General features: G+C 46.3%; 1 protein-coding gene across 6 annotated transcripts in view; it reads left to right on the forward strand.

Moving 5' to 3' along the window:
- The window catches only part of LOC111249724 (uncharacterized), a 126,215-nt gene that overhangs the window by 69,315 nt on the left and 33,098 nt on the right, over positions 1-23,802 (forward strand). Inside the window, exon 2 of one of the 6 annotated variants that reach the window (XM_022803976.2) lies at positions 883-9,933. The exons of 3 other annotated variants lie outside the window; for them this stretch is intronic. The gene's annotated coding sequence lies outside the window, so the exon portion shown is untranslated. Of the gene's footprint in view, positions 1-882; positions 9,934-10,016; positions 21,543-21,592; positions 23,325-23,802 lie in introns of those variants that run through there. 2 more of the 6 variants (XM_022803981.2, XM_086985879.1) reach the window with 2 other exon arrangements.

A 23,802-nucleotide genomic window follows, 5' to 3' on the forward strand; every position in this document is an offset into this window, starting at 1 on the left:
TAATGCACCCGCAAACTGAAAGCATTTCTGGTGCGAGTAATGCCATTTCCAGATCTCAAACGTCCATTAGTAGCTGCAACCATGAAACACACGATAAGGAAGCCTATATAGTAATAGTACCGAACGGGTTAAAGATGGGCAGACGTCGAAAGCAATTTGTGATTTATCGATTGTCCCTGTTAAAGCTGTGACATCTCCGAAAGGCGGTAACGATAATGGCGATCTACCCTTGGGTGCCTTCTCTTGGGTATTCAGCATCCAAGCTTTGGCTCCTAACTAGTCGCAAGCTGACTAATCATGTCGACTTTGTGACGTGCATCGATATTTTATAGAGATTTATAAATTGACAGTGAAGTAGACAAAAGCATGACAGTACCAGGGGCAGCAAGAAAAAGTTAGGAGGAAATAAGTATTCAAAGCTTTTTGTAATTTGGTTCTACCCCATGCATTCGTTCATAATCTAGTGTCAGATGGACGCTGCTATGGTCTCTCAGCTACAGCATGTACAGATCAATACGTAATTTAACAGTTCGATGCCGAAAAATCCTTTGAGGACATGTACCTCAGTCTTTGGTAGCTTCTTGGAGCTCTGTGAATCTAGAACGGGGAACTGGCACAGTACGGAATTAGAAGAAACCCGTTATTCAACCTCAACTCCACCTTTGCTTAGGCCGCTTCCTCGTCTATATATGAGTGAAAACCATAGACTTTTTCTTCCCATACGGTCTGTGTCTCAGAACACTTCCCCATCAGCGCCACAGCAAGCCGTCATCTCTGAAACGATGAGTAAGGATAGCTTCTTTCGATTGAGGTTGTCGTTGTTGTTGTTGTTGCTGCTGTAATTGATGAAGTGTTTCTTTGAATGGATGTTTCTCTCAGCAGAATTCTTCGTCGACGATTGCCACCGCCGAAGCGGACGGAGGTTGCTCCGCGTGTTCCTTGAGCGCGAAGTCATCATGAGCCATTGTTGTTGCTGCTGCTGCTGCTACTGCTGCTACGACGATATAGTCAATCCTCCAGTTATTGCTTGGACGGCCATTGCCGTCACGAGCACTTTAAGCAAAGAGGAGGTTCCGCAGGGTGAACGCGAACCTTCGGTCGACTTTGACGTCGTCGGCTGGCGTGTGATCGCCTTTCAGAAGAGCACGGCGCCTGCGCTGCGGCTGCTGAAATCGCTCACTCAGAACAGCCAGCCAGACCGATGTCTACGGAGGGCAACCACATCGACAAGCGAACACAACAGTATAGGTAGTAGCCGAAGGAGCAGTACGATAGCCACAACTCAGCCTACCCAGACAGTCCCATGCTGTGCAGACGGTGCCATTGGAGCCAGCCCAGTCTGGGCCTCGATGAAACTCCTGGAAGAAAGCCCATCAACTAGGCCCACCTTGAGAGCACGGAGGGGCATAGTTCTATACTTCACTTTTCGCTGCTGGCTATAAACAACTTTGCAGTGGGTATCGTTGAGGCTGTGGTATTCGCGGTTGCGTGGACAACAACACATTGCAATGCGTGATCGTGCGCGCATGGATCAATGTCCATGTGAGCCAGTACAGCCGTATCTTTGGATGGCATATAGCATTTTACACCGGGAATGAGATTTTGCAATATGGGCCTTCCTTCTCGCGGATTTCCGCGGGAGCCTGAAGTAGGTCCGGTTGTGCCGTGGGCTTCGCCTAGCGAATGTCTCCCAGTAGTAATGCCTTATGGTTCAAATCCGGAATGATTCAATCAATAGGGAGAAAAGCTAAAAGTTAGTCTCGAATTTGAAGAAAAAAAGTAAAGATGTGGAGCCAGTTCAAGTTAGGATTCTGAGTTTTGAGATGACATTATAGAGTGTCTGTGTATTTGTACTTATTGAATGGCTGTGTATCAATTGTTACTTTTACTTAATGACATGAATACATGTTTACTTCGTACATTATATAGTGATATCCGTGATAAAACAAAATAAGGATCAACATATGATGTTAGGGACATATTGGTTTTCGTGTTTTTAGTTCTAATGTAGATAATAATTGCTTATTCCGTGGTACTAGTATGTAACTTCTTTATTGTTCATCGTACAAGTAAGCTCGTACGAACTTGCATTCCGTGGCAATATCGGCTGTTGCAGGAATTCGTTAAACCTTTCAAGTTCCTTCTCCGGCAGTTCCTTCCAGTCTGTTAATATATAATTATATGCTGCACAAACAACTGACAAAGTTCTTTAGTCTTCGACAGCCGAAAACAATGGCCTATCCGCTCCCGATGCGAACTGCTACAAGCGCTTCTTTGGCGACGGCGAGAAATACGTACGAGGACCGTCTAGAACCAACATTAAAAGCTATATCGCAACTTTTATCGAGCCGCTACCAGAGTTAGATGCGTTCTTTGCGCGACACTTCAGACGCCAAAAATCTAGCTCGGGCAACTACGGCAGAAACCACCCAGCGCCATTTATTCGCAGAATAGCAAAAGTCCGAAGGCTAAAAGACAACGAAGTCTTTGCCCTTGTGAGCGCTGCTACACCCCCCGCACAGACTCAACCCCCTTCGGATTTGCTAAGTTCAAATCCTCGAATTCGTTGACGCTACCCAACGCCCGTCGCACCTCATCCCGTTGTTATCAACGGGGTTCACCCAGTGTTCAACCATTCAGGTCAACGTGGACCTCTTCGGGTAGCAAACCTCCACATAATAGGTATCTCGAGTATCGGACTAGACAGTGCGCCTGCCAGTCTACTGCAATCGTCTGCCTCAGACAGCGGTGCACTCGTCTGATGACTCGCTGGATTCACCGCGAACTCAGAGGTCTCCCTTCGTCAGTTGTTTCAACCTCTAGGTCTTTGCTTTCTTCTTCTTTCTGTCTTTTACTAAGCCAGCGAAAAAAAAGGGGGAATCTTTGCTCTCACCGTCTGAACCGTGTACTGCTTACCCAGTAGACTTTCTAGACCACGAAATAGCTCCGCTGAGAAAGAACACAGAATGTTCGTCAATGAAACATAGGGTAGAGAGCGAGGGGGGAGGCAGGGATGAGGAATGGTGCTCACGGGGTGTTTTGGGAAAGGCAAAACAGAATTGCCGTGGAGTGGCAAGGGCGAAAAGCCAGTAGTTAAACAAAAAGAATAGATTTCTGTGTCTTACGAAGTGCGAGGGCGACTTCGGGCTCATATAGAAGCGGGAAGTCGCCTTTTTCTGCATAGAGAAATTTGTGTAGCGCACAAACGCAACTGGATAAGAGAGAGTGAAACCCGCAAGCGTGCACGCGACACGATACCATGGTGATTTAGCGATTCCGAATAAATCGCCTGTTTGCGTCCGGAAAAATAGGTAGATGGACAGTTCACAGCAGCAGTAGAAGCAACGGATGACAATCCGCTAGCTACGTGTTGTTCGTACATAGGGACGGCCTATGGCAATGCTGGCGTCGACGGCAAACACCGACGTAACAAACCTGATTTCTGAGTCATCGCATCCTATACGAAGACTCTCGCTGTGAGGCTGTTGCGAGCGATGTGGGATAGTGGGTAGTAAAATTTCGAAAAGTAGGTGAAGTAGCTTAGGAACAATGACGGAACCGTCACTTACATACATCAGCACAGACACACGGACGGAAACTCACTGTCTGAAACCGTTCGAACGTAAACAGGAGATACAGCAATCGTAGTAAATGCACGCAGCAGGCGAGCAACGGCACATGGGACTTGCACAGCAACGAGCTGTATATTACCAGCGTAACCGCCGTGAGACGATTGAGGCAAGCCGCCAATAATGATCTGGTTGCAGACGGGATACAAGCGAAGGGGGTCAAAACAGCGAATTGAAAGGTTGAGACCGTTTAGAGTCACGGGACCTCTGACGCCTTTGCCGCGATTACTTCGTCTGTTTCTTTACTGTTGTTTCTAGTACGGCTTCGAATGCTATTACGGTCGTCGTTACGAACGAGGCGGGGGTTGTAGCCGCCCATTGCAGACACGTTGGCGTCGGGGAGGTACTCGAGGGGAAGATAACTCTATGGAAGGGGGCGGAGATTCTTTGCATGTGTAAACGTTGCTCTCTCTCTTTTTCTTGTTCGCCCCAGTCGGAAGCCATTGGGCATAATTACGGTAGTAGCAGAAGTAGCAGCTCTAGAATATGGTACCACTGTTTCGGGGTGAATCTTTGCGACTAAACAAAGGACTCAAGGCTTCGACTGAAGTACTTGGGTATTTCGTAAGCTCCTTCCGATTAGCTTCAACCAAGATGAGTGAAATATGCAAGAGCGAAGGTACGATAACCAACGTATTGATAGTGCGAAGCACAACCTTCATTATTGATGTAATTATTGAGATATCGAAAATTGGCAAAAAAGCTGACTTTGTCGACAAAAAAATGGGCTTGAGATCGGCTTGGTCGCGTTTTCTTAGAACTTTATGCGCGAGGTATGCTTGTTATGCATACGTAAATCTTAAAAACTAGGTTGTTTAGGAAGACTTAAGAGCCTGTAGAGGCGCAATACAAGGTTGCGCAGGCGTTTAGTACAATTGTTGAATGTGCGAGAATGGTAACCAATCAAAATGTCGAAAAGTGATGTATTACATACGATGAACTACCCTAAGTAGCTACGACTCCCAGATTGCGTCAAGTAAAAGCACTATAGTTAGAACACCAGTAAGCCAGCCAGGTCCCATTCAGTTTTATTTAAAAACACGTACTTTTATTCGCGAGAGAGAATAAATATGCCCAGATGCCGCCTTTATATGTCTATATGTCCTATCTAAGCATTTCTACTGATATTTTTCGATTCTAAACATTACTGTTTTTGTCGTTCATCCTTAAATGCAACTTCTTTTTTTTTTTTTGGTTCTTAGAAATTAAAAAACTTCGAACGTGCACCCTCCTATTTTCTAGATAATGCTACTACAGTACAATTTATTGTTTTTCATTTCTTAGAACTGCATCTTTCATTTCTCGTTCTGGGGGCATCGTTAGCTTTGTTGTTTTTTGCCAAAGATCATCGCACGGAGATTGATAAAACAGCGTTTATCATGCCTTTTGTTCATTCACGACAACAACGAAGTACAAGACGGTCACAGTACGCGCTGAGAAGATCATGATCATCATTGTCAACATCAGTAGCGCGCTTTCATTGAGTCTAAGCAGGTTGAAGCGTTTCAAAACGTTATGACGCCCGCCAGCGTTCTTAGATCGACCCGCCCCGAGAGTCAACACCGGCCACGAGGCACTATAATCGGAAGACATTCGAAATCCGCATGTACCCACATGCGTTCACTGACATCGAACTAAAACCTACGGCAAATATCGCGAGAACTTCGACTACTATTGCTGCTACTGCGAGAATCTATAGCAGTGCCCCGCCAACACTTCCATCATCTCCGCCTCCCTATCCACCTATCTCTCTCCCACTTTCTTCGACTTTTCCCTGCTTGTTTTTGCTGTCGTCTGCCAAGCAGGACAAGCTTTCGACGATAGCCAGCGAACAACGGCATGGCTATCGATCGGTCTACCCATGCATCGAAAGTGGCAATAGCAGCGTCGCGTCGCAAAGTTTTCGCTTTCTGGCTATCTCGGACACGATGCTCCTGCTGTCACAGCAGCTTCTGGTCAGATCGGTCAGCCTCCAACGACAAACTGTGCGGTCAATAGAGCTTACTGTAGCACTGAGTGTGTGGCTGTTCCTGCGACGCGTCGGCAGTGACATTAAAACGGCGAAAAGTCACAACGAGGACGTGTGTCCACGTCCAGCTCGAACAACTGAGATAGTAGCTGTTTTTAACAGCACCGGCGGCAGCAGCAGAAGGAGAAGAAGAAACAGCATAAATTCGCTTTTATTCCGCCTCGTTGTGCAGTTTGTATGTAGTTTGTGCCTTCTTTCGGCCTTAAGTCGTAGCGAAATGACGGCAACAGGAACAGCAACAGCGTAAGATTCTACCCTCTACCATCCTCCCTGAGACGTTATCCCGCCCATATCTCGTTGGCTTTGTGCGTTTTCGTTGTTCCGGTTCTGTCTACCACCTTTTGGCCTGTTTTAATGCCGTAATAGTGCCTGTTGCGTCTGCCGTTGTTCTGTGAGATTCAGTGTTTTTCTTCCGTTTTTCTACTCGTATGAAATATTGTACATAACTAATATCAGATCCTGAGCTGATCGTCCGTTCCTGCGATCTCTGCTGCGTTATCGTTCCTTGGAGAACTCTCATTGCTACGCGTTGTTGCCTCCCTCCTATAATTCTTTCTCGTACGATGTTAGCTCACTGCAAACGGCTTCGAATATAGTGGGTTTACTGTGATTTCGTCTATGTCCCTTTACAGCAGGGCAGCGTTATTTGGCTTATGATACAAACAACCACTGAGTACGACTACCGATTCAGCCCCCCTAGACTGGCACTGCGTTACTTGAAAGGCACGCGAAAGGCTTGGACTGCGTTTCACCTCTTTGCCGTTCATGCCTGCTTCCATGCCATACCTTGTTTTTATTTCTGCTGCTGCTGCTGCTGTTGTTGTGGTGGTGAAGACGGCAGCGGCCTTTGTTGGCGTCATTGTCGTCTGGGTCGTCACTGAGTCCTCCGGTGGTCCTGCCTTGTCGGCGCCGTACAAATCAGTGCAGTCGCCATTGTAATTATTGTCGATGCGGTAGCAGCCGAGGCCGAAGCCAAGGTAGACATATCTTACGTCGAGACGTAAACGGTCAAAGTCCAAACTGGCAACAGACACCACAGCAATGCCTGGGTTACGTGCCATGACCGGTCATGCGACCAACGACGAGATTGTGAAACTCCAGCGTTTGCTGCGAAACTGCGTCGTCTCCGCTCTCAGCCAGCCGGCGTATTGCCTTTACTGTTATGGCTGTCTCAGATCCTGCTGCAACCATCGCTATAATATTCGATGTTGCAGGGATGCCTGCGTTCGTCTCTTTAGGTTTAGCTTTGCCCTTTGCCTATCTTCTCATCATAATACTGTTGATGGTGATTCTGTTGATGTGTATCCGCGTGATGGCGCTTAGCGTTGCCGACGTACAGTGCTTTTTTAGAACGGCGCACGCACTTTTTAACATGCTGGCGTTGTTGCTTTCATAGTCGTCGCCCCCTATTTGCTTGTCCGCTGTTGTCGGCTTCGGTAACCTATTGCTCCTGCTGCTACTGTGAAAGACTAGCCTGGGCCCTTTTACTGAATAACCTGACATTATACGGAGCGTGTATTGATGCTGCTGAGCTGAATATGCATGGATCTGATGACACAAATAGCATCATCCGCTCGAATAAATGACGCTCCTAATTATGGCGATAATGGCCATTTTGGATGCTCGTGCCTATGCTCGGCGTTTCTGTGGATATATTGTGCAGCTACGGTGGTGTTGCATCTTCGTCGTCGCGAAACGGTACCTTGGCTAGCTAATCAAATCCGATCGGTTCGGTCTATCGATCCAGTCCACTAGTCTGATCGGGTCCGACCTGATCATCGCCGATCAATGACGACTCTTCCAAGAATTGAACACAGTCAGTATCAGAGGCTGTGGTGACTGCAATCACGTACTTACTCGTCACAGCTATCGAGAGAAATGTCGAGCTGCAGAATCACTAGGGGCAGCGTTATATTATATATAGTAATATATCAGTATAACAGTACGATCGTGCAGAGGATCGCATCAGCATGCCGATGCAGTCCTCTTCATTGTGCCTATTCTCCGTCCGGCATTCGCGGCGCAGAACGCCGTCAACGGCGAGGGAGAGCGGGTCGATGTTGCTCCAAACGGCAGATTCGACGATTCTTGATAACCCACCTTTCGATGAATTGACGACCAGCGAATACTTCTCCATGTCTCTGTATAAAGATCGTGGGTCGTCCTCGTCGTAGTCAATTTCTTCGTTATGAAAAACTATGATCAATACTAGTACTACATACTACTGCAACTGTGCGAATTCGAATATGACGAGCCGGCGGCGAACTGCGTACGCCGTGGAGTGCCGGTTTGTCGATGACCATCGATCGGTCAGTCAGGATCGCCGCTACGGCAGCGTCCCTCGTTCCTGTTCATCATTGTCCCAGAGCTGATTTTACCGTCTGCATGCTTCAATTCGCTGTATTCTTTTCTTCGTCCTGTCATTTGAAAGGAACTGGCCGACGAATGTAAGCGCCGCTTTGGCGACAAAAGATGACGCAGGAGACGGATGGAAAGGGGAAGCAAGAGAGGACGAATGAAGATATAGAGCTGTGAACTAGTGAAATAGGCCCGCTAAGAAAAACGAAAGGCGAAAAGAGTGCGGACAAGGGTAGTAGGCTGATGTACGGACGTAGCGCCGAAGAAATATCAACACCGGTAAAAGTAGCTGCAACTACAGTAACGTTCGGCTGCTTTTTTCGATTGTTTTCGTTTGGGGCATATGAATTGGCTTGCTGGCTACTCCCTCATTACAGCGGCCACCAATGGCCAAGCTTTACCTTAGCACCAGTGCCTGTCGGGATTAACAGATAAGTCGACAAAAGTACCAGTATCAGCAGCAGCAGCAGCAGCGCCACCAAAGCCAAAAGTCTCAGTAGTCTTTTAGTTGAACGAACGCTGCTTGTCTTATTGAAGAAAAACTCGGATGCGTCGTTAGAAACGTAGCGGCGAGGCGACAATTCATTCAGCGACAACTGCAAGCAATTCTAGATCGATCTGTGCTGCCCGAACGCACGCGTGCTTAGATAGTCAGCGCGTGCATGGTACTTCCAGGTTTGATGTTGTTGCGTTCCGCAGAATAACAACGGCAATAGGAAACACACGACAGCATAGAGGTGGAACGGGATCGAACAGAAAGAACAAAGAACGATTTTACAAGGAGGACAAGGAGCGGCTCTATTACATATAGAAATAACAATAACGAAAACAACAACGACGACGATAAAGGCCACCATCCCAACAGCAAGAACTCGACCAAAAAATAGCAGATCAAGCGCATAAACATGTCTAACGTTCTTTCCCGTGCTTCCCATTGCATCTAGCCCGAACGAACAGCGGCCCAAATACTAGACAAAGCAGACGAAATTAAAAAAGAACGCCCATAAAGTGTCTTCCCTTCAGAACAAACTCCAAACTCCACTTTTACTGAAGCAATGCCCCCGCTTTATTTGCCATTTTTATTTCATCTTGAGCGACGACAGCACCGATTACGAAACTGAAAAAATGATAGATTGAGCCGTGGGCGATAAGGCGCGTATAGAAACACAGGCTGAACAAAATACGTGCATTAAGAGCGACATGTTTCAGCGTATGGCCACATGCAGACATAAATAAAGACAGACAACGGCTACTGAGCAAAGGCACGGCGCACAGATACTGTACTCTTAAGGAAAAACTAGGCATCTTGCCATTCACGTCCTGCTTCCTAGAGGTCAAGCACCTCTGGACCTACAATGGCGCTGTCAGAGTGAAATCGTTGTTATTGTTGTTATAGGTGAACTTTCTGTTGCTTTTGATGCTGCTCGAGTTGTAGTGGTTGCGGACGTTTTTTTCCCGCGTACGAACCTAGCGATCTCCTATGATGCTTGAGTAGAAGCGCCTTCTACAAGCCCATCATAACGAAACGTACGCTGAAGGCAACATAGACCAGCCTGCAGCATAAAGCCGCGCGCGACAATGAGCTCTCCTATGAAACACAGACCTTTGAAGAACCGGTCTTTATACCGAAGCAAGCACTGACCGACCGCTAAAAACTGAGGGGAGACTATAGGGAAGCTCGAAGCGTGCTCCCATCTACGGGAAGTAACTAGCCAGCCACTTTACTTATTCACAGAAGCCAATGCCCCTGGAGAACAACATTAACAACGACGAAGACCACAATAACCTGCTTCTGCTGATGCTGCTGTCTAGGTATGGCGACCAAGGGCGATACGAAAATCAAGTGCTCTAACGGATTGGATTGCGGTCGTCAATACTGTTGGCTAGTAGGTAGCACAGTATCCGCTGAAACAACAGGTATGACCACGGTCGAGCTAAATAACAAGTATTATTTAGTACCGGGGGCAAGGGATAGGGGGCAGGGGTGAGATGGAAGAACGGCCGGAGGAACAAAAGCGTCTGCTATTATGCTATAGTAACAATAAAGCCAACAAAGTCATCGACTCGAAAATAGAAGATTAGCTTGTTCGAAGGCTGCCTCTGTTATGTACGGTCCCGGCGGCAGCAGTAGAGTGGCGGCATCTTTTCTGCCACCTTTTTTATCTTTGCTCTTTGTTCAGATTTTATTGAACCTGGCTGGCTTACCCCGGGCCATCGTTCGGATTAGTGGGTGGAAGGCCCCCAGTGCCAATTCCGCCTGGTTTGGGTGGGCCATTACAGCTGTCAGCTGCTAAAACAGAACTGGGAGGTTGGAACGTACGTCGGGGACTTTACCCGCCGCTGAGACAGATGAGATGGCGCGGAATGGCTAGAAAATATGGCATTGCGAAATCGTAACGAGCGGACCGAGATACAGTTCAATCTGCTGTTTGTTTTTTAAAGTTTTTTTTTTAACAGCAAATTGTTAATATTTGTCGCTTTTCTTTTAGAGAAGTTAAGCGCATGACAATTTTAGATTTCTACTGAAATGAATATAATATATTAGAAGAAAGCTGTTAATTTAATCGTTCGTTGAAGGTTTAATTAGTCTAGTGGGAACTCTATACTTCGAAAAATATACAGTGATATATACAATTTGTCATTATTAATAAAACAACTTTAGATCAACGAGTCGTACGCCGTTGATTCTGTCTAGCTGAACAAACTTGAAAGTTTAGCAAATGCAATCAATAGTCCCAGCTGTGTAAACTGAGTTAACTTATTCGACAATCTATTACTACAGTATATTAACTTACTTTGCTGCTATCCCACAAGCTAAATAAATCATTGTTCGAATTGGACGGGTTCGTGGTATTACAGCTTCACTTAGACAGGCTCAACATTAAGAAGAACTGATGGGTGCAATTCTGGGTCAACAATGAGGTCCGTATAGTAACAACAATCAAAATCTGTCACCTTCAAGTACTCTACGGAGAACGAGTTGCTCTGCTTCTTCGTGACCCTTTAGGACTATACATGCCACGTCTCTCATCAACAAGACATTTGCAATTTGCGGTTCGAATCCCGCTCGAGCCTTATATGTATTGAATATACGAACGTAGATGACTGGAAAGATCTCATAAAGCCAATGCATTGACGATCATACCACGATACAGGTCGTTCCTTTTACGGATCCCAGTCACTTAGCAAATAATAACGCTCCTAGCCGGCCTTGAATATGGGCGTCTTATTGTTGCTTACGATGCACTTTTGGACGCGCGCGCGGACTTCTTCCCCAGTCGCTACCAGTAAGGAGAACAGAAAGCTAAAATGCAAGCATTGGATAAGTGGAAACACTTCCGTGATCACCCGAACTTGTCCATTTTGTAATCTAAACGGTCTCTCGTCCCGATGACACTGTCACCTCTTGAATCGGCATGGAATTCTTACATCATGCGTCGCTTGGACGCCCTCTCTTCTCCTTATCAAAGTCGTGCGCCATATTTCGTTTTGAGGTGCCTTCACCTGCGCCGAAATGCGTCAGCGCAGATTGTGCAAGCCCACGAAATGGCCTCGGTTTTAATCAGTTGTGAAGCATCGCTCAGGGTCGCAAGGGGTGAGCCGATCATAGGCCGTCTTCTTTGAGGCCCGCGGTGCAGAATTCAAGAAGTACAGATAAAGGCGAAGGAAATTCTGAATTTGTGATCAAAATGACCTACTTTATTGAGAAGTAGACAGAAAAAGAGATAATAACTCGATTGGTCCAACCCTAGAAGGGTCGGACTCTTCCAAATAGTTCTCTATCAAGCGTCGGCTCATTGTTATGTCAACATCGTTAGGACAGAGATTTGTGCTTTGTTGCAAACAGGTCGCCGCTCCGGTTGAGCGAAACAGCTAAAGCTACACAGATTTACGAGTGCGGCGAACGTTTTCGACCCAGAATTTAGTCCCATCCCGGGAGAAATTTCGACGTGCTAGTAGCGTTTATGATCTAACGGCATAATAGTATTTACATGAGAAATTCTGTAGACAGTCGATTATTTTTATGTTCTTGTATAATTAATTTATTATATGAATGATAACGGTATCGGTCATCGTCGTCGCCAAAAGCCAACTATTATCTAGTTAATTCCATAGCGCTACTCATCACAATATAGGTTACTTTCAGACGAAACGTATTCTGCCGCTAAATAACTATTCCCCTACAGTTTCCCAGTTTAATGTACTAACTCAACGCAATGATCTATATTAGCAAACAATCTGGAACCGCCTCCCCACTTCTTCTCCAACCATTAACAGTGGTAAAATGCACGATCACATATTAAAGCACCCCATCGGCAGCTACGACGCCGCGTATAGCTCAGCCATGTCGCGTCAACCCGTTCGAGCCGAAGGCCGATTCCTCGATCCGGTCGCCGGAGCCGTCTTCGTTGGCGGCTCCAGTCAGCCATTGCTTTTACCTTACTTTACCAGTGTCGCCTTCGCACGACCTATAATACAATAGATGCTAACAGTAGAAGACTGAAACTGTCCACATATTTTTCCGTTCTCTGTGGGACTGTCGTAGCTAGTTTTCGTGCGACGCGTTTCTGTCCCTCGCTCCGATTGTTTATAGGTCATTCAGATGTCAAGCAAAGCAACGGTAGCAGCGACGGTTGATGTCCGCGGTCGTGTGATTCGCATAGCCGCTTGGAGCCTACCGGCGTATGTCTGGCATCGTTTTAGGATCATTTAGACATCGCGATCAAGCTATAGACCTATGGCGGATTTGTATATTGCTATCATAGAGACGGTATCGAATAGTGCGCTGTGGAGGTTCCGCTCGACCGAACTACTGTAGTAATAGAGTTAAAACCGGTGGCACTATCCGGAGTGTCGGTAATGGAGATCATATGTTGGATGTGGGATTCTGAGGACACATCAGTAATTTAGGGCCGGGCCGAACGGCAGCCGTCAATGGTGCGAGTGTTATTTGCTCACTGGACGAAGGCTGCCATTGTCAGGCACATTGGAGCGAAGTTCTATTATCTAAGTACATGAAGTTCAGCGGTGAAACAGTTTTGAAATCCGAAGTGCTCTTCTCGCGGCCGCCAACAATAGGACGTTCGCTGTACTGGTTTATTTTTTTCGCACACTATTTAATTACATATCACCGACATTAAAGCACAGCAAAACTTCAGTTGTGCTGTTGATTTGAAGAATTCTGCTTTATACGAAGTCCCATCAAATAGCAGGAGATTACGGTTGCTCTGCGTAGGTCTTAGTAGTTCTTCCTACTCCAAAACATCGCAGATCGGCGAATCTCTACACACGTTCCCTAAATACGAAGTTCAATCGGAAAGAAGGGAGAAATCAACAAGATCAAACATCGATCGTCACGAAGATGAAATAGTTATTTAGGAAAAAAGCTCTTGCTAACAGCAACAGTGGCAACTGCTGAGATAGCCACAGCCGGAGGGGATATCTAAATACTACGAGTTTTATGTCTAGAATCACATTCAACGATCGACGGCTTTTGACAACGTGAAGCAAAGCGTGATTACGCCACGACCGCGTGTTCCTTGGAGGAAATATCTGTTAGCTTGTTATCTAACAAAGTACGGTTTTATCAATAAGGCTGACTTGTCACTAGTCGGCGGCCTACGACTACGAGGATGCCATATTATCTATGCGTCAGGTCGCTATGCTACAGCTGACTGATTGAGTCATCACAATATCGCGCTAGATCATTTGTACGATAGGAGACAACCGCACGTAACGCAGGCCAACGTAGCTTCGGATCTACCGGCCTGCGTTTAAATACGATCGTCAGTCGAACGCCCATACAGTTTGGCTTTCGTGCTGTCCAGGAGCTTCAAGCATTTTCAGATGGCTCAAATCGAACTATTACTACTGGCCAACTATTAGTTATTTCCAATTTTAATGGTGCTCTTAAGTTTTCTAGTATACCGAGTTCGTCTGCTTCTTGTAAGTCAGAAGCAAGGCTATGCGCGTCTGAGAGCTCGGGCGAAACGAAGTGCATTATAGAGCGTTTGAGTTGATGCGTTTATTAACACGTCGGATGGGTAGTCTGCGCTCATCGCGTCGCCTTCGATCCTCGTCTAATTCGTTGCCGATGTCGTCATCGTCGTGATGCTTTGAATGCCTCTAGGCCCGTTCGTTTACGGATGGCATAGGTCGTCGAAGGGTTTGTAAGGTCATCGATGGGTTTCGAGGGAAGGACAACATGGCTTAACTGCAAGCCTTATCTAACCGGACTTACCTAAAACAAGCTTACCTAAGCATATATCCTATATATACGCAGCGAATTCGGGATAAGTTGGGATACTTCTCTTTTTTTTTTGTTATCTGCAAATTCGTCCCACAGGGAGACAGGGGATTTGTATTCGAAATGTTAGCGAAGACCAGCCATCGTCTTCGTGCCGAACAAATTTCCACTAACATAGGTTATCGCTTAAATCCCGCTGGGTAAATCGTGTTCAATAAGTCGTCTATGCATTTCAACACTGCCTGACGATTACGATTCAAAACAGATAACAGATTAGCTATGAACGACTTAGGCGTCGTGCTAAAGCCATGATCAAAACAATTCCAGATACGCGCCAGTTGCAGCTCTTCAAAATGATACAAATCTATAGGTGCTTTCTATTTTTCTACTTGTATGGCCTTGCGTAGATACAAGCACCGCGCAGAATGGTCAACCTCCGTAGGGCGGGCGGGCGATGCTCTTCGGACAACGAAATAGCGGCCCATACCGTAGCGTTACTCACCGTTACTGAATTACGAAGCTCTGGTGTCGCTAGTAGCCCGAACGAGCGTATGAACCACTAAATGATAATGTGGCGGCGGCCAATAGAAGAATGCCGTCATAATTGACAATTACGGCATCAATAATGTTAGCGCATCCGACGTAAACTACGTTTCAGGCAGTCACGGTTGACAATCCGAAAACGCGCGAAGATGCTTAGGCGTACTATTCTATTTACGTAATAGCGTGGCGATAACACTAACAGTAATCACATAATAGTACATAATCTTTTTTTCTTTACGGCCACAAAAGGTGACAGAGCAGAAAGATGAAAAGCCGAATACGCTTAGCACTCGGAGATGTGCTGTAACGTCGGATGTACAATTGCACACCTAACCATGCTGTCGCCGATTCCGCTTAATTCTCAACGGGCGTTGCTTCTGTTACCGGTAGCGCGTCCGTCGCTGCCTTCGAGAGCAGATGCCGCTGGAAATCGTTGTGTTACGGCGCGATATAACAGTCAGACATTTGAGATTCGATCGTCTTTTTACCGCTAGTTGAGTACTGAACACTCGAAATTCTGCTACGGTTGCGAAGGGCTAATAGAGATCAACGCGACCCATAGCACTTGCATTAAGTTGCATTAAGTCACCGGCAGGTAGGGTACAAGTATAGTAAATGGCAAAATACTTTCGATGCCTGACTTTTATGGTACCTGATATTGTTGTTGTGAGGCCATTGATAAAATTCATTCACCTCATCATTCTCGTTTACGATGAGAGAATCCACTCGTAAGGCTGGCTGATTCCTTTTCACGGACTGTGTTTTTTTTCTCTCGCTCTTGTTATTCATTTAATTTCCCCTTATTTTATAACTTAATTTGACGTCGAAATGCAAAAACTATTAAGGCCATCAAGGAGCGGCGGGTTTTTTTACTGATCGTTATCAGACGACTATTCATTTGCATACTCGTATTACGTAAACATCAATTCCCGATTTAGGCGCACGTTGATGGCACGCCTTTACGAAGGGTCTGTAGCGTATATAGGGTATAGATGCTGTGCACTAGGTTACAGTTCTGCCTCATATTCTTCAAGAGAATGGATCTGCTTGTCATGTCTTAGCTACGGTGGCACTTTATCACGCTTTTCTAATACCTTCTGCAATCTATAACTAATGAATCTGATGAATACACCCTGGCTACTACAGTGTTTCCTATATCGGTATGCAGCCAGGAGGCTTGAACGGCGCAATAAACAAATTCAACCGGTCTGAGTCGTCGACTTTCTGTTTGCGCATCTGGACGCGTTTCGGCGTCAACAATTCTGAGTTAGGGCTGTTGGCGTTTAAGTGGAGCTTAAACAGCTAGAATTCGAAATCTCGTATACATACTGCACAGCTGATATCGAAGAACATGGGTTTGGACTTGAGCAGTCAACATCAGGAATGTGTGCGAGAGAAAATTACGTTAGGCAGGGAAGGAGGTGGGGGATTTGAGTGAGAATCAGGGCTTCAGGACCTCTGCCACAGCCGAAACAGCAGCGGCGGCGGCAGCAGCAGCAGTAGCAAAGATTTTCTGCTCTAGTCCAGTCTGCATGTCTTGAGCCCTAGTGCTAGCACGATCGGTCATTTTGTGCAGGATACAGAATCAGAGCAGCGGTGCAACAGATAAATAGTTGCTTGCTGTTGCATTCAGTGCCGAAGTAAAACTATAGATGCGAAGGCGTGACTGGCTACCTTGCAGGAACTTGCATACTTGCAGCAGGATTGTGATGCTACGGCACATGCTGTTTGCTGTGGGCTTTACCGAGTTTATCTCAACATAGTTGGAACTTCACCGTCGCTCAATGACGAATCAGAAGGTAGAAGGTGGGATAGAACGACAGCACGACATGACATTTGCCGTAGTTCGAGGCAGTCAAATTGATGACACGGGCATATATGTGTAACGACCACATGGCGTGACCTGCGATACCCTGAAAAGTTTTACCCAGATGCTTGGGCCATAAGCGGCAAATCGTTAGGAGTGCTGGAATAGCTATAGTGACAGCGTATCCGCAAATGGCCTTTGGCTAAAAGGCTTTTTTAAGACAAGATTATAGCTAGCCTCTAACTAAAGAACGATTTAGATTAAGTAGTAGGTATTATTTTCGCAAGCTGTAGGTTGTTAACCGTAGGCCCGAAAACGCGGCGAAATGGCAGGAATCACCACCCGATGGGACGAGAATATATAAGTTACAGCATCAGTATAACAGCCAAAGGTATCCACACTCCGAGAAGATTTTTCCCATCTAATTGCTCCATATTTGAAAAACGTTTATAAAATATTACAAAATCCAAGCCGAAATTTGCCTGGCGATTTCAACCAGCTACGATTATTTGCTTTTCAGCCGGTGTAAATTACAGGCACATTACCGTGTTATGGTATCAACGTTCGAGAACCCGCACTGAGTTCCTGTAACCAATGTAACCTGTGTGCTGTACTGTTATAGTTGTCTTTGGTCTTCGTCATGTTTGTGCTGTCACTGCTTAAGCTGAGTAAAACCGGGTCGCACAGGTGCATCGCCTTGAGTTTCTCGTTCTCTATTTGTCCGAGATCAGCGAATTGGTTCTTTGCCTGAGTCGGAGTTGAGAGTTCGGTCGTCTCTTTTTGCCCCATTATTCTGCCCATGTGGCCGATCACCACCGCCCTCAAGCAATTGTCCTTAAGCCTTGAGACGGAGCTCGACTATAACTATCATTGCGTCTTTGCTAGTGTTGCGGCTTCTCCTCATAGATGATCTGCGTATTCTGCAACCACAAATCGCTCGTGTCTTCTCATTCCCCCCAGAGTGCGAGCAAATTTCTGCATTTCTGTGCAATTGAAGTTCTGCTCACACATCTGCAATGTCACCTGCAGATGCGCGTCACCAATCCCAAACTTGAATGGCTGCATCTCTTCTTTCGAGTAGGCATCGCTAAGTTCCAGTAGTCGCTCTCAGGCTCGGAGGAGAATCGGCAGGCAGTCTCGTGTTAGTAAATGGGTGGAGGACCATTTGGTCCACCACATACCCGAAGGATCTGCACAGAGACTGAAGTTGAAGGCAACGAAGTGTAGAGCGAAGACACTTTGCTCCTCTGTCTTTTCATATCGACAAAATCACTCATCTGCTTGCATTTAATTTAGGGACGAGATACGAACGTCGTCAAATGTCATTTTACAGCTAAACTGAATCCCGTTAAGGACGATAGCCAGAGACAGATCGAGGCTTCAGGGCAGGTGGCAAACACGAAGCTGGAGAAGCTGGGTCGAGCAAGGGTTAGCGGGAGTAACGCGGTTGAGTGCGACGAAAAGCTCAGGGGGAGTCGGGCATGACTCCTCGGAGATGGCTGCGGCATGGAATAGGCTCATATAGTTACTGTATGCAGTAGGACCAGCGCAGGCAACCTTATTCTGGCGTAGGACCTGCGTTGGGTGCGCAACGGCTCGTATGCGGTGGAATGCATCATTTATTTTGTGGGTCGTGGTCGTTTCATTGCTTCAGACCAGATCTGAATCACTCAGACAAGGTTAGGGGTTGTGTGATTCGAGACCTGGACTTAGACTTGGATGTTGCTGGTCAAGCACGAACTTCGTCAAACCACTCGGCCGTGCACCTGACCTCACAGAAAGTAAAAAGCATCTTCACGATCTCGGATGGTTCAAGTTTCTCGAGCTGATTTATCTCTGCCCATGGGTATATGTAAGAGGTGAAGGACAAGCAATCTAAGGACGATTGCAGATCGCCGGCCTCTGTAGGCGGCTATCTCGGAATGCTTCCTGTACACCCGCCCCGTAACGCACTGCGCGAAGATGAAGTTTGCTGATGATATAGCAGAACATCTTCGATCATTCAGTTTAAAGATATGAAAATAGAGGTAACAGCACACACAGACAACAAAAACGAGAGTGAGTTGAAGTTTTACATGATGCAAATGAGTTGCTTTGTAACCTGTGTTTAAAAAGCACCTTTAAGCCAATATCAAGTCGGCTTGTCGATATGAAATAGTAATGAAATCGACTAAATATATGGTATACGTGACGCAAGCATTTTAGGTTTAAGCCAACTAGTCATGTTAATGTAAGGATCTACGTTAGCCTGGCTAGTAGTTATCAAGCATGGGCTCAAACTGAATTTACGTGAAAGTGAACGTCTTACTGTAAAACGTGTTACAGGGTCACAATTTGAACTTTTAATTTACCAAGATTGCTCTACAGCGTACTTGTTATCGTTGTTTGCGCTAAACATATCGTGATCAGGCTTTGTCTCTCCCGTCCCATATCGCCCTTTGCTAATACGATACATAACAATTCTATCTGACCTATTTGAGGCGGCGATCTAGTCTGGAAAATGTGGGCTCACCTGTGATAACTGTTGTTTCCATCTTGATTTAGCCTTGGAAACTGCACCCATGGAAAAGGACCGCTGCTGCTACCACTACCGCCACCAATAAGTCTGTCGCTATTTTCGAGTATGTGAAACTGCGGAACGCCGTCAGGACCCTAAGAGCCTACGACGACTCCGAGCGACTCGCGCAAAAATTCTATGTTGTACATTATTATGATTATTGTTATCGCTATTGCTGTTATTAAAACTATTAGACCTTTGTTCTAGTACCTCATAGCGGTATTCTAGATCATCTACACCTGTAACGACCGCTGGAGAGCCGGGTTGGCCAAGGCGTTGTCCATCATCGCCGGTTGTTCACAGAATTCGGTGGCAAAGCAACGAATTGACGTGAGGACACAAGCGAGACATAGCCAAAGGGAGATCACACTAGGGAGCAGTACTATGGCGTCACCAGCATATAGATGAGACAGGCGCATATTGAATTTAATAAGCAATAGCAACTGCATCGGGACAAATTTGATGAGTCGTGCCCCGTTATTATTACTATCCCCTATTGCTGTTCTGATACCGTTATGCTCTGCCTGGCGTTCAGCAGTCATCAGCGTTTATTTCGGCCAATCATACTGGGCAATAGTTGAACTGGCGACTTGCAACGGTGTCCACGGCCACTGGCGGCTGTTGTGGCCTATGGCAATGACATGCATCGCGTCGGTGACGTTTCCAACCTCTTCTATGACTGTTGATACGGCAGCGGCAGTGGAGGCACCGTTATAGCATGGCGCATCTATCCTTCCCGTCCGCCAGGGATGAATACTACTGTTAAATTATTCGGCATTAGTATTGTGAGAGTTCTTCCGTCGACGGCCACTTCTAGATCCGGCAGCACGTTCTTTCTCTGGTCATACGGTCGTGAGTCGATTCAGCGCCATGAGAAAGACGGCGTGCTATGGCATGACGCAGAGTGCGAGCATCATTAGAGAACCACCAGCCATTACTGAGCAACGGAAACTGCCTGGTGTTCCAATGACGTTCGCGTCTCTCTTCCCACACGCGCCCCTTTGTTTTCTATATTGCCATGAGTGCACGACCGAGTTCCTCGCCGTCGTCGTCTGAGCTGACGTGCTTCAGTACCTAAAGCTTACCGGTAGTTAGACCTAAAGAGCAGGTGGTCCTTATATTTAGAATACAGGTATAAATACGCCAAGGTAGAAAAAACGCATGTTTGTTTTGTCACATTTTTATGTGTGTTTGGAATTATTTGTGAATCCTATGTTTCCTCTGCGCAAGTGAAACAGCCAACTGTTCCTATTAGACTCGCTCTTGGAGTGCACTGATGTAGACCGAACTGATTAGATTAAACGCGTCGCTGTCCTGCGCTCCTTAGCGTTGGTGCCGTCACATCATGAAAAGTTCTCGTCATTGGAGCGCTGTTTGCCCGCCAGTTCAGCACAGCCCGCGTTCCTGCTCCTTGGTTCATGAATCCATGGGTCACGAAGCTTTTATGTTCAGATGGTCCCACAGCAGCATAATGGCGGCTCGCTCTTTCTGTCGCTTGTTTGCAACGGATGGAACGCCGGCGGCCGCGGCAACGATGGCATGTTACGCCAGGGCGACGCTGCAATACTTTACGGCGTCAGCCGTGTTGGCTGCGGCCGCGGCCGTCGTCTCCAGATCATACTGTACCCCTGCTGCAGACCTGGCTGCAGGAGCTATAGAAAATGTAACGGCAAATTGTGCGTGTGCACGACTATCCCACCTTCATATACGACTTGGCTGGTCTGAGTAGCAACGCTGTGTGTGTTCGCACGGCGCTTAGGAGAGATTCTATCCACCCCTCTTTGCGTGTGTGTAACCGTTGAGTGTCGTTCATGTGTTTGAATGTGCCTAACTCCTAGAGATTCTACACGGGAACGACTAGTGAACAGCAGGTGACTCGCCTTTACGTCTCTATCTGATCAGATACGTCAACCAACGACGCTAACGTCGGAGTGCGGGCAGGCGGTAACTGGGCGGCGGCCGAGGCAGGCGAGGCTGCCGGAAATTGCGTTAAAGATAGTTTTTCAAACGATTTCTGTCTTTAACAAGCCGAGTTGCTTGCTAGACGTGGAGTTTGCTATCTGAGTAGAGTAAATTGCAGCGGTCGTAAATATACGGACATGCAAAAGGTGAATTTATGAGTAGCTAGTTTTTTTGTCTGACACGTTACAACATTGTTAGCCCTACTTAATAGAGAAGGGTCTAATCGTCCAACGACACAAAGTAGCATTTCCGGTACTCTCGACATTTGCTTGAGCGGTCTAGCGGTGGGTCTTACTAGAGGGCTCCTATTCAGTTTTAGCTCGAATAAATTTGGTCCTATCAAATCGTATTTTCAAACAGCTCATCTAGAAAAAATCGCCCAGAGAGTAAAGACAAAGGACAAAGACCTGGTAAGTGGACGATGCTTATATGTCATCCCTGGCGGTCTGTGCAGCTTCTTTTTGGGTCGATTACTTCTATACGTTTTGCTTCATTGTTTTTGTTTGTATTTTCGGACACCTGTAACAATCGTAATTCGTCCCTGAAGGTTGAGTGCTGTATAACTGTTCGCTACTACTACTACTACTTTTACCATATTGTCCTAGTTATTATACTAGATATTATATTGAATATCAATAAGATTTGCTGAGCAGTACCTGAACATTTAGTAGTGCGAAAATTTTTAGCTGTCAGTTAACTTGGACCAGCTTGTTTCTACCAGACCTAGCCATACTGCTCATTGGCCTTGCCCTTTAGTAATTTGTGTATACGTAACTGTTTATTTGCTGTCGCTGTCTCCTGTGTTAAATGCCCATACGTATAAACACTGTGTGAAGATTTGTTCCAATGAGATTTCATAAAATGCGAACAAAACCCGATATTTGATGTAGCCATTACTGCCATAAACAAATTGCCCTCTGGTCGTCGTCACAGCTTTGCCTTATGACACCATGGACTCTGTGTACATGTGTGCAGCCCTTTCTACGGGCTAGCATTATAGTTAAAATGTAGTAATCGTAATAATCTCAGCATTCCTCTCGCTGTAAAAGGTTTCTTTTCCCTAACTGATTGGCTATCAGATCATAGCTTTGGGCCGGACTAAATGGGCACAGAATCAATGGGCCCCTTCCGCACCGCCCTATGGCCTTGACGCCAACAGGCCCCAATCGAACGATGCACGGTGATCTCCTTCTTTCAGTCTAGCTTACTCTTAGTGTACTAATCAACAGTTTCCCGCCACTATTATAACTGTTGCTGGCTGACACACATCCTATAGGTAGGCTAGTCTAACTTAACCAACGCAAACTCAAAAAAGCAATCCTCATATATAATAATATATTTATACGTCTGCTACGATTGGACGCGGTTACCGCAGACCGTTCAGTCACCCCTCCCCCGTTTTCACAGCTTAGTAGCCCTTGAAATTATCTGGCGCAGTTTTTTCATTCTGCAAAATTGCCGCCATCTTTCTTTCTCTTCAATTTCCGTAATCGCTGCAGATTCAGACAAACTTACTGCACGACAGCAGAGTCAGCTCAGTACGACGGTAACGGAGGCTGTAACCCGTGCCGCTTTCAACATTAGCCGTGTCGTCAAACCTCGCATGCTGTAACATATACGGCCGCACGCATGGGTTTGCCGTACTATACTGTGAGTGTGTTTTTATGTTCTTTCGCCATATGACCGTACAGCGACCATAATCGAGCCTGGGGATCGCAAGAGGATATGGGGGAAGTCGGCAGCAGAGCCAAAGGCCGTGACGCTGGCAGCCCGTAGAAAAATTGCAGAAAACCTACATAAGATTGAGGCAGCCTGAAGGAGACAGCCGAGTTGTTTGCTGCTGCTTAAGAAGAACAGACCAGCCGTCGATGACGCGGCCCGAAGGCACGGAACGATTGAAAGAGTTGCGCAACACTCCCAACCATGAACCTTAGCGAAAGAGAGAGTAGCTAGACGCGATATAAAGACAATACAGATACGGGATAGGAGCGTGAAGGACCCCAACGGGCAGAAGAACGACAGCAGCAGCTTGAAGATGACGTCGGCTAATTCGTCAGTGCATCCATCCACTAACTACTGACTAGCTATTTACTAACGTCAACGATCTTGAAGAACGAGGAGGATGCGACGCGATCTGGAGGGCATAAGACGCTCACGGTCAAACTCCACGCCACTGTACTCTTTTTGGACAGGTATATATATATATACCTGTCTAACAAGTAAATATATATATAATTAGTAGAGCAAATCTTTTGACAGTCCGAGAAAAGCTATTTCCTTACTATTGATCTCTCGAATTTCCTTTTTACTGCATTCCACTCTCCTGTTACTTTGAGAAATATGAAATAAAAATTCTCAAAGTGTCAAGTGACTTTAGCCTCACCCTGCGCATACGTACGGATGGAGGTCGTATGTTTTCATGTTTACGTTTCGCGCAAGATGCTCTATCGCTATTAAGACTCAGACGCCATTGATCGATGGGGTTTCAGGAAGCGTCTTCAGAGCGGGTAGAATCTGCCAACAAACAGATTCACAGTTGTTCCGTACCCTTCTCGATCCATGAGATCTTGTTTAGGCTAATCGAATAAAACGTGTGACCGCATTCGAGTATTTCACTCATTGTCGCCGTCGTAATTGCCTTCATCTTGGCTGGGCTTCGACAGTTGCTCT

The sequence above is a fragment of the Varroa destructor genome, unplaced genomic scaffold, assembly GCF_002443255.2.
Source record: "Varroa destructor unplaced genomic scaffold, Vdes_3.0 BEIS01000004.1, whole genome shotgun sequence".
NCBI classification, from domain to species: Eukaryota; Metazoa; Arthropoda; class Arachnida; order Mesostigmata; family Varroidae; genus Varroa; species Varroa destructor.